Consider the following 11,329-nt stretch of genomic DNA (forward strand, 5'->3'; position numbering starts at 1 on the left):
TCTATGATTTTTTTTTCTTCCGAAAAACAGAACCGAACAATAATACGGTAAATTCTAAGGACCGAAGTGCAAGTGCAAGTATAATTTCTAAATTTTAACCGTAATTAGAGTATACCAAAAAAACGGACTGAGGAGTTGCAGGTTGCGTTACGGTGCGGAGCAACGTCAGTGTCGGGAAAAAGCTAAAAGAGTACAAATTCCGAGATCTTGTTATGGGAAACTACGTGGCACTGTCTGATTGGATTCTCTGACAGATCTCCACTCCCCCATACGAGACCAAGATTATTACAGTCTGGGCCGATTGGTGGAGTTTGTATCCAAATGAGGGCAAAGAGCCAAAGACTTGTGGATATACTGTGGGCCTGACACGTCGGAATGGGGTCCGGCATCTGACGTGGCACCGGCAGGTGCCTTTTTTAGTGGTTAATGTCACCGGCAGGTGCTTGTGTAGCGTAATCACTTAATTTCATTTGGGGTGATTAAAGTACTATAAGCTAGATGATTAGGAAGTAAGCAAAATGTGTTAATTAATCACATAATGTGGACATTCAGTGGGAGTAAGTGGTTTTTTTGGACACAGATTTAGTGAGTGGGATCATGCTTTATTCACGTGTGCCTTAACTTTAATTTTGAATTTATTCACGTGTGCCTTAACCATTTGACTTTCTTTGAGTGAGGTTTTGCCTAACGGGTTGTAAATTAGTGGAAGAAGAGTTAGAAGACAATGAATGGCTTCTATGGCTTGAGCTTATTCATTTTTGAGGTTTCATGGTGATAAATTGATGATTTTGTGATGGATTATGAGAATAAGCTTAACAAAGAAATGTGTATGGTAGTAAGAGAACTTAATTTCCTAATTTTAAATTATAGAATAAATATGCCATAAAGTATACTAATATTACAAACCACAACGATACACTTCATTTTCGTGCACGTGTCAATTGAAAATTTCATAGGACAATGGGTGTGGTTTTGTAAAGACAAATTGTTAATTTTCATCTTTAAAAAAGGTTCATGGTGTCGTTAAGAGCAGCCGCTCATGGCATTGGTGATTCAATCGATATTATGTCCAAATCATTGGTCATTTTGTGAGTGTTATTAGACTGTTAGGCCAATATATCAAAGCTATATATAGGTATCAGTACATGAAAATTAATGTTACTTTCGTGAAAGACAAAAGATTTATCTTACTCTCAAACTAACAGGTTTATTGACTTATCATTGAGCTTGTTTGAGTTTGAAGGTTAAGTAGACGAGGAAATTGAAGATGGAACGAAAAATCTATCATACGCCGATGTATACGGTACGCCGGCACATACGACCGCACAATCTCACCACCACCACTGCGTGCAAAAGCTGACAGCCCATGTCGGCCGTTCAGCGGTTCAGCCCTTGATGTATGGTATACAACGATGTACTCCAGACGAACCCATGAAACTTATCATTTTCTTGAATTCATGGAGTTTAGGACCCACTCCAAGCTGGATTTGGTATCGCCATTTACAAACTTTCCATCAGCACTCAACTCTGTTCTGCCCATGTATATATAGGCACTTTCAAATGAATCAAATCTTCAATCTCTTATGGCACACTTCAGCGCGCTGCCACAGATTTAGTTCGAGTTGGCACATATGTCTATAATTCATTAATTCTATAACGCCATTATTGGGCCTTCGATATGTTTTGTTTATTTAAAAAACACTAATTCTCATTAGAGTTCTAGTTATTTCTCTAATTACAAGAAGAAGAAAAAAATAATCGAAATTACTATCTGCTTCATTCCGGCCTTCCGGGGTACGTAGTGACTATCTATAATTGGAACAATCATACCTTGGAAAGAACTTCACCATAAAATGCACCCAGTCAACCCCGATAAACCTCTTATAAACTTTCCTATGAGAATGAAAGCAAATGGTAAGCATATACGGTATGTTCCGACCAGCTCTAACTAATAAATAGTAAACAGAATATATCCTTTCCTTAACTGAGCGGGAAGATATCGATTATATCAATTTTAATGTAAATGAACATTATGAGAATCTCAACAATTAAGGAAGTGATCGAGAAACTTTCTCCCCCGGTCACTATTAGGGTTAGGGTTTTACGTACGTTCATGCTAATTTGATATATATTTTGTGAAGGAGAAAAAGTCTTTGAGCCAAAATGCCTGACGACGCTCCCGCGCCCCTTCCTCTTCCTGCTCCCGCTTCTGGCACCACTAAACTCGTCATCTATATCGTCTCGGGCATCATCGTCTTCGGTTTGACAATCCTTTCCATCTACCTCTATGTCAACCACTCAACCCCTCCAAGCCCAGCTTCACCCTTCAAGACATCACGGTCACCTCCTTCAACGTCTCCAACACCCAACCCTACCTCATCTCCACCGTCATGCAAGTCACCATCTCCTCTCGGAACACAATGAACCACGTGGCGATCATCTACGAGGAGTTGACGCTATACGCCACTTACCGCAACGAACAGATCACGTTGTCGTACTCCCTGCCGGAGACGTTTCTAGAGCACAAAGAGGTCACGATGTGGTCGCCTTACCTGGAGAGCCACATAAGTAGCTATCTTTGAGTGACAATTTCTTATTCACCCACAAACCAAATTACACAACCAAACATATGATCTTGTAGCCCTCATTATGGAGAATTCAAATCTATGTTCATCTTTGATTAATTATAAGTTTAACTTAATTAAATTAATCAATTGAAATTTGGTTTTAAATGGTTTTCCTAACCATTTTTCAACAATTCCCCACATGAATGAAATTGGCCACCAAAGACTCGATAGAATTTGGTGATAGATTTCTACGGTTGAAACCTGCATAGAATAGGTAGGTTTGACCATTTGAACCTTCATTTATGAAAGTATGCTTACTTTACTAACTAAGTAGTAGACGCGATGTCTTTGAACTATTCGTCATTTGTGTAAATGATGACATACTTCACACAAGAGTCCCCCTGGTACACTTTGGTTCTCATTTTTGTGCCCATTTTGGCCATGGAACACACGACTGGTTCTGCAAGTAGTTTGATAAGAGTTATGCCTTCATTAACTCCCATAGAAGTGGCCCCACTTCTCTCTTGCATAGGTGATCTCTTAATTAAGAATAACCCGCATTGCTCTGCTCGATTTCTCGACGCATAAGAATCATTAAAAGTTTTAGCTTAACCTCATCCTTACGGGTATCATTGTTTTTCATCATATGAATGGACTTGGGGAACTCCCCACAGTGATCCGAACTCATCTCCACAATTTGGTTTTCCCTTTTGAACCTGGATCTTGGGATCTCCAGTCAGCTAGGTTAGGTATCCACTGTAGTGATTTTTAATTTCCAATGGGCTTTAGTCCCATTCCCTTCGATGATTTTTCAACTAACTCTCTGTTTAACCCCTTGGTTAAAGGATCAGCAATATTATCTTTAGACTTTACATAGTCTATAGAGATAACTCCAGTTAAGAGTAGGTGTCTAATGGTATTATGTCTTCGACGAATGTGTCTAGATTTACCATTATACATCTTGCTCTGTGTCTTGCTAATTACAGATTGACTATCACAATGTATACCAATCGCAGACACAGGTTTTGTCCATCTAGGAATGTCCTCTATGAACTGGCGTAACCATTCTACTTCCTTCCCACATTTGTCTAGTGCTACAAACTCATACTCCATTGTGGATCTAGTTATAACTATTTGTTTTGAGGACTTCCAGGACACAGTTGCACCACCTAGCGTAAATACATATCCGCTAGTAGACTTTGAGTCTTTCATGTCAGATATCCAGTTCGCATCAATGAACCCTTCTATAACAGCTGTGTATGATGTGTAGTGCAGCCCATAGGTACGAGTATACCTTAGGTATTTGAGTACTCTTCCAATCGCTTGCCAATGCATAGCTCCAGAATTACTCGTGTACCTACTTAGCTTATGAACCGCATAAGCTAGATCTGGTCTTGTACAACTTGTTAAGTACATTAGACTCCTCAATTATTATTGAATACTCTAATTGAGAAACACTTTCACCTTTATTCTTTGACAAATGTAGATTCATATCTACAGGAGTTCTGACAATTCCAGAACCTTCCTTGTCAAATTTCCCAAGAATATTGTCCATATAGTGTGTTTGATTCAACACAAGCCCTTCTGATGTTCTCGTAATTTTAATTCCTAAAATGACATCAGCAAGTCCCGAGTCTTTCATGTCAAACTTAGAATTCAACATGTCTTTAGTGGACTTGATCATCTTATCGTTGCTCCCAACGATAAGCATATCATCCACATACAGACATAGTATGATATATCTATTTTCAGTGTCTTTGACATATACACACTTATCACCTTTATTTATTTTAAATCCACTGGTGATCATGGCATTATCAAATTTCTCATGCCATTGTTTTGGTGCTTGTTTTAAGCCATATAATGACTTAACTAATCTGCACACCTTCTTACTCTGAGAAGGAGCAGAAAAACCCTCTGGCTGTTCCATGTAGATTTCTTCTTCTACATCTCCATTTAGGAAAGCAGTTTTTACATCCATTTGGTATACTTCAAGTTTGCGCAACGCTGCACTTGCAAGTATCATCCATATGGATGTTATTCTCGTCACAAGAGAATAAGTGTCAAAATAATTCAAACCCTCCTTTTGCCTATAGCCTTTAATAACAAGTCTAGCCTTGTATTTGTCTATTGACCCATCAGCTTTTAATTTCTTTTTGAAAATCCACTTGGAAGTCAAAGGCTTACACCCATGTGGCAAATCCACTAATTCCCAAGTGTGATTTTACATGATAGAGTCAACCTCACTTTTGATTGCTTCTTTCCACAGAGGACCATCAGTAGAACTTACTACCTCTTTGAAGGTACAGGTTTCACCTTCAATCATATATGACAGGAAGTCAGGTCCATAGGATTTTGCGGTCCTTGCCCTTTTACTTCGTCTAAGTTCAACCTCAGCCTCAGACTCAGATTCGGACCCCGACTCAGATTTTTGATCCTGAGCATTATTAGTTTTGGCTCGGTTGTCTTCACGTGGTCGTTTAGAAGAATTAAATTCCTCTCTAGACTTCTGTGGAAATACATTTTCAAAGAAAAAGTGCATTTCTCGATTCCATTATCGTATCTTTATGGATTTCAGGAATATTCGAATCGTAGACTAGGAATCGATAAGCCGAACTATTTTGTGCATATCCAATAAAGATGCAATCAACTTTTTTAGGTTTAGGAATTTCCACTTTTGCCAAACATCCCCAAACTTTTAAGTATTTGTAGGATGGTTTTCTCCCTTTCCATAACTCATATGGAGTTTTCTCTTCTTTCTTTTTGGGTACCTTATTTAAAAGGTAATTTGCCGTGAGAATCGCGTCTCCCCACATGTTGGGTGACATCCCAGAACTGAGTAGCATAACATTCATCATATCCTTTAGAGTAAGATTTTTGCGTTCTGTTACACCATTGGATTATGGTGAGTATGGAGCAGTCCTTTGATGTATAATCTCATTCTGAGCACAAATCTCAGCAAGTGACGATTCATACTCACCCCCTCGGTCACTTCTTAGTGCCTTAATTTTCTTGTTGAGTTGGTTCTCAACCTCATTTTTATAGAGAATGAACTTCTCTATAGCCTCACTCTTGCATTTTAGCAAATACACATAGTAATATTTCGTGTTATCATCTATGAAGGTAATAAAGTATTTATTATTCCCTCTAGATAACGTTGATTTTAAATCATACACATCTATATGAATCAGATCAAGGTGTTCAATGTTTCTTTCAACACTTTGGAAAGATGATCTAGTCAGTTTTGTCTCTACACAAGATCACACTTATGCATGTTAATTGACATATACTATATTCTTCACTACCATAAATTAAGGAGACTCATATAGGTGTAATAAACAATCCACCACACATGGCTCTATATCAATTTCAGACAAAACACATTTGTCAACACTGAGTTTTATACTCATAAAACCCTTAAGAACATACATCAATTTATTCGATAATTTCAGTTCTGTTCTACAGATCAATCCAAAACTTGGCTTGGTCATATCATAGCTCTAAGTCATTTTGTCCCCAGTCATAATCACTGACTTTTTCCATACTATCCTCTGATATCATACAACAGAGGTTCATGTCAGCAACCTCCTGAGTGACGACTTCAATCAGGTTTGCCTCTTTTCTTTTTGTTCCTCTTTGGTTTGTTGCAGTCGACAGACTTGTGACCAGTCTTGTCACAGTTGTAGCACTTGCCTTCAAACCTTGGCTTCTTGGAGATGCCTCCTTTCGGCCCCAGCTTGGACCCATGATACTTGCATTTCCTATTTTTGGAACCTTGACCATGTTCCATCATGTTTGCCTTGGCAGAGACATCATTGATCCATGCTTTCTTTTCGGATCCTCGGTTGTCTTCCTCAATGCGAAGCCTAATCTCTAGATCCTCCATGGTCATTTCCTTTCGCTTGTGCTTCAAATAATTCCTGAAGTCCTTCCAAGCAGGTGGTAACTTTTCAATAGCACATGCCACTTGAAAACTTTCACCTAGCTGCATTCCTTCAGCGTGAATCTCATGCAGGATTAGTGGCCCACGATAAACTTTTTGGCGCCGGCATCCTCAGTTTTATATTTTTTCTCCAAGGATTCTCATACCTCCTTTGCCGTTCCCATGCTAATGTACACACTGTACAATGAGTCGACTAGACCATTCATGATATAATTCTTACATAAATAGTCAGAATTATTCCATGCATTCACAGCAGCAATCTTTGCTTGATCGCCATGGTCATCTTCCTTGAACTCAAGAGCATTCTCCGTCAATAATCTTGCCAGATTCAGAGTGGTCAGATAAAACATCATCTTTTGTTGCCACCTCTTGAAATGCAAACCGTTGAACTTCTCAGGTTTTTCCCCATGGGATACTGAGACAGGTACAACAGGAGCAGTAGGCATAGTTGGCACCACTTGCCATTTCCAGAATTTTCTCCGTTAGTCATTTTTAGAAACTGAAACACACACAAGGTGTAAGTTTACTTGAAAAATTGTAGATAAATATCGAATACAAATTATATAAGCAATATCAAAAATAAACGTCTTAAGATTGTTGGAAAAGCAGTGATATATTGCATATATAATTTAATAAACTGAATTATAAATAATTTTAAAGCAAAAACCAAATCATGTAATTTTAATAACGAAGAACACGGAATTAAAATCAACCAAAATACCGAACGATTGGTGATGGAAGAACTAGTCGAGACGTGTGTGATACCACACTGTCCTTAAGATGTTTACACCTCCTCTACCGGTGCAAGGATGATTGGCGCTTGTCTCCCATGATACAACGACTAAACAGTTCTAGAAAGTTGCACTACTAACTAGAACCCTCAACAAACTCAAAAGGTACCTCTATCTATCACCAGAGAAAAACTAAGAACTTTGAGAGTAGGAGAGGATTGTGTTTCGAATGGGATGATTTTACAATGAAGGATGGTGGCTATTTATATAGTGAGGATTTGCAATCAGCAATAAATAAGATGGCTGTTATAGAAATCAAAAGATCATAACATATATGAGTTACATATGTTACAAGCACTGATTTCAATTCTGTTATAATTCTCCATAACACACAATAACTCAGTTGTTACAAAATAAGAATTTGAACAGTCAAAACCGAATTTTCGGAAATGCAAAAAGAATCTGCGTTCCGACCCTCAATTCGGTGTTGCATTCGTGTCCGCAAGTCGCACGGACATACAAGAGTTTCCCTTGTGACCTGAGATTTGCACCCCCCCATGCGCGTGCGCGAGAGGGTATAAGGGAGCTTACACACTTTACAATCCATACACAATAGATTTTATATAAAGTCTTTTCAACACTTCTCTTTTCCAATGTGTGACAAACACATTTCCCTCACTCTAAGTAGCCATATTTGAGTGAAAATTTCTTACTCATCCACAAACCAAATTACACAACCAAACATATGATCTTGTAGCCCTCATTATAGAGAACTCAAATCTATGTTAATCTTTGATTAATTATAAGTTTAACTTAATTAAATTAATCAATTGAAATTTAGTTTTAAATGGTTTTCCTAATCATTTTTCAACTTTAGCTCTTCTCCTGTTTCCCATTTAGCTTGGTCACTTAGCAGAGGTACATATTGTGCATTTTTTCTTAAATCTGAAGCAACGATTTGAAAGTTGGAAGGCATATGATCCATCGATTAAATGTGCCAACAGCATGAATCCACTCCCCACCAGTTAACTGGACCACCAACTAATAATGCAATCATAATACATTATATTTACACATGTCTGCATCATTGTTGTGTAAAAAGAAAACTGTGGATATTCTTGTTTTTCCCTATTGGTAAATGATGGCTATAAAGTGAGACATCTTTCGTTTAACTTCTCTTACTGAATGTAGTTTATAGAGGAGTAATGCTAATAATAAAGTTAACCCATATATTTTTTTAATGTCATCACATGCATCACTCGCACTTGAATCTTACAAATTCATTACACGATGTACGTTCTAATACTATCATCTCTATTTTGATACATAATGTGAGTTTTAGGTTACATCTGAAAAAAAAATATTCACGTCTAATATCATTCAAATCAAATGTTTGCGTTTAACTTTTCTGTGTTATGTGAAAATGTAAGAATTAGATAGCCTAATCGATCAAAAGTTAGGCCACATATAGTTTCTCTTTGCAGCTAAAGACCGGCCTACTCGAGTCAATCGATCTGAATAGGAGGTTGTGTGAATGAGTTATGGGGGGCCGATCTCAAATTGATGGCAATTCATTTGTTGTTTGCTACATATACATATATGTGATGTTACTTATCTTTCACTCAAAGCCTATATTCATTATAATTTGATCATTTCATCGAGCATGCCTTTTCCTTTTTGTTTGGTGTATGGTTGAACTAACCCTAATTAAATAGTTAAATCCCAATTTACTTATCACCCATTTTGAGGGAGTGCAACTGTGTAACATCAATATTTTAAAGAACAGTGTAATGGATAAGATGGTTAAATCATTCTAAATTGGTAGGTCGAGTGGGGCTTGGAAAATTTGATGATGAAAGTGAAAGGTTGTTCTTCCTTGTCCTTATCAAAATAGTGATCGATCAGAGATATTCAGATATATATATATATATATATATATAATATATAGCCAGATAGCTTGTGTTTGTTATTTGTCAAAATTGGAAATCAACGGACTCGACCACGAGTTTTGATTTGTCCTCAAACTCGTTATATTTATTCATTTCGGACCGGTGGTTTCCGCCCTTTTGGTGGGTTTGTCCTCAACGCCGACACTCGATGACTCGATTCTCAGTTCGACTTTTCTCCATGTTCGAATCGATTGTCATCGTATATATATGTTAACATGACAAAGGCCAAGTAATCTCTTCAAAGAAATGACAGAGCTAGGCAAGAACTATTCAAGTCTTCGCTATTAGTGCATGGATTTTTGTTTAACTAATTTGCATGTATTGTTCCTGAGTTCATAATGACATAAACTTATCCAATTTACATTTATATGAAGATTGAAGAAGAGGTATTCAAAACGTACACCTCTCCAAACTAGCTAAAGAAAAGAAAATGCTACTAAAAGGTGGTATACCAATATACCATTTGCCTTTTAAGAGTGTAGTTCCAAATAAATTGAAGTATCTATGTATGTAGAAGATATATAGAATTTCCCTTGCACTTTAGAATTTCCCTACAAAAACAAAATCTCAACTTTCTACTATTTTTTTTCTAGAATCTTAAAAGATCGTGTCAACAAGTCATCCGCAATTCACATATTACACATATAAACACACCAAAATAGAGAGAATAAAACCAAAGACTTCTTTATAAAAAAAATACCACTAGCTAGATAACGACATTTAGCTTACATCCTCTCGAGAGTCCACTTATCATGATAAAATGGAAAGTATATAGGTATTTGGAATTTGCCTTGTTTTTGGAAAAGCTAAAAAAGAAGAGTCCCTCACTCCCTCCTCTTGAAACTTGATTCCATCTCAATGAATCCGGCAAAATTTAGAATATGCTTTGCACAGCTGCCCATTGAGATTGGGTGGCTTGATTCTAAAGTTAGGCTTAGATGTGACAGATTACTAGTTTTCACCGAAGCATACATATTCGGGGTATTTAGATATACACACATTTGGTTATATATGTTTTACATTAAACTCACGTCTTCATTTTACACCAAATCCTATTTATTATGTTAATTATTAATTTAAAATATTTATTTTGGACGTGGATACCAAATCATGTTATATTCCTTAATCTCATATTTCCCAACTTTTTCTTTTCTTTCAATAATCTTTCTTCAACTATGACTAGGAGAGTTCTCGCACTATCATGCATGATTTCCCTTCTTTTGCATCTCTCGTTCTCAATATTATGCGGTAATATTTGATTTCATTAAGAAAAATATGTATGAAATTCTTTCAAAAAATACTACCTTCATACAAGAAAGAAAAGAGAAGTTTTAAATATAGACTCCATATTCCTTAATACACACCCACTACTTAATCCACTATTTATGCAATATTTCAAGTCAATATTGGGGTATTTAGTTTTACACCCAGTTTGACACATACTTTTAAAATAAACTCATATATTATTTAATTCTAATTTTCTCTCAAATATTGTCAATTAAGCTTACAAATTGTCTTTCGTTTTAACAAGAATTACATATGTTACCACTATTTAAATATAATTAGTCAACTATAGTGAATTAAATTCTCTTTTGAATACCTAATTATAGATTGCACATTGACTCATTATTATTGCTAAATTATAGAAATTCTATTTATAATTTAAATTTAAATTAAGGTAGATAATGAATGTAATACTTATGTTTTGGTAATTTAAATTATCTATCTTAAAGGTACATTTTTTAAGAAGAAACTTGAAAATTTGTAGGTTGTTATTTGCAGCACTAGCTTTTCTATATTCATTCATCTATTTATAACTTAATATAAAAGTCGAATTTAACATTGTTAACCTGGTTAATAGGTACGAGACAACCTAGTTAATATGTATCTCTTTTAATTTCAACCTAAAGATTATGAGCATTTTCTTGACATAGGAAAATTTTATATTGTATCTCTTATCGAGGAAAACATGCATATACGTAATTTTAATGTAGCTCGTTATTAGATTTTGTAGTGTATATATATTACATATGTTTTTTGTCCCAAAACATAATATTATACATATAATATATCTAACATGAAGAAAAATATATCATTCAAGAACAAAGATGTGTACGTACCTCACAATAAGAATCTCTC

Source organism: Argentina anserina, chromosome 1 (assembly GCF_933775445.1).
Source record: "Argentina anserina chromosome 1, drPotAnse1.1, whole genome shotgun sequence".
Lineage (NCBI taxonomy): Eukaryota > Viridiplantae > Streptophyta > Magnoliopsida > Rosales > Rosaceae > Argentina > Argentina anserina.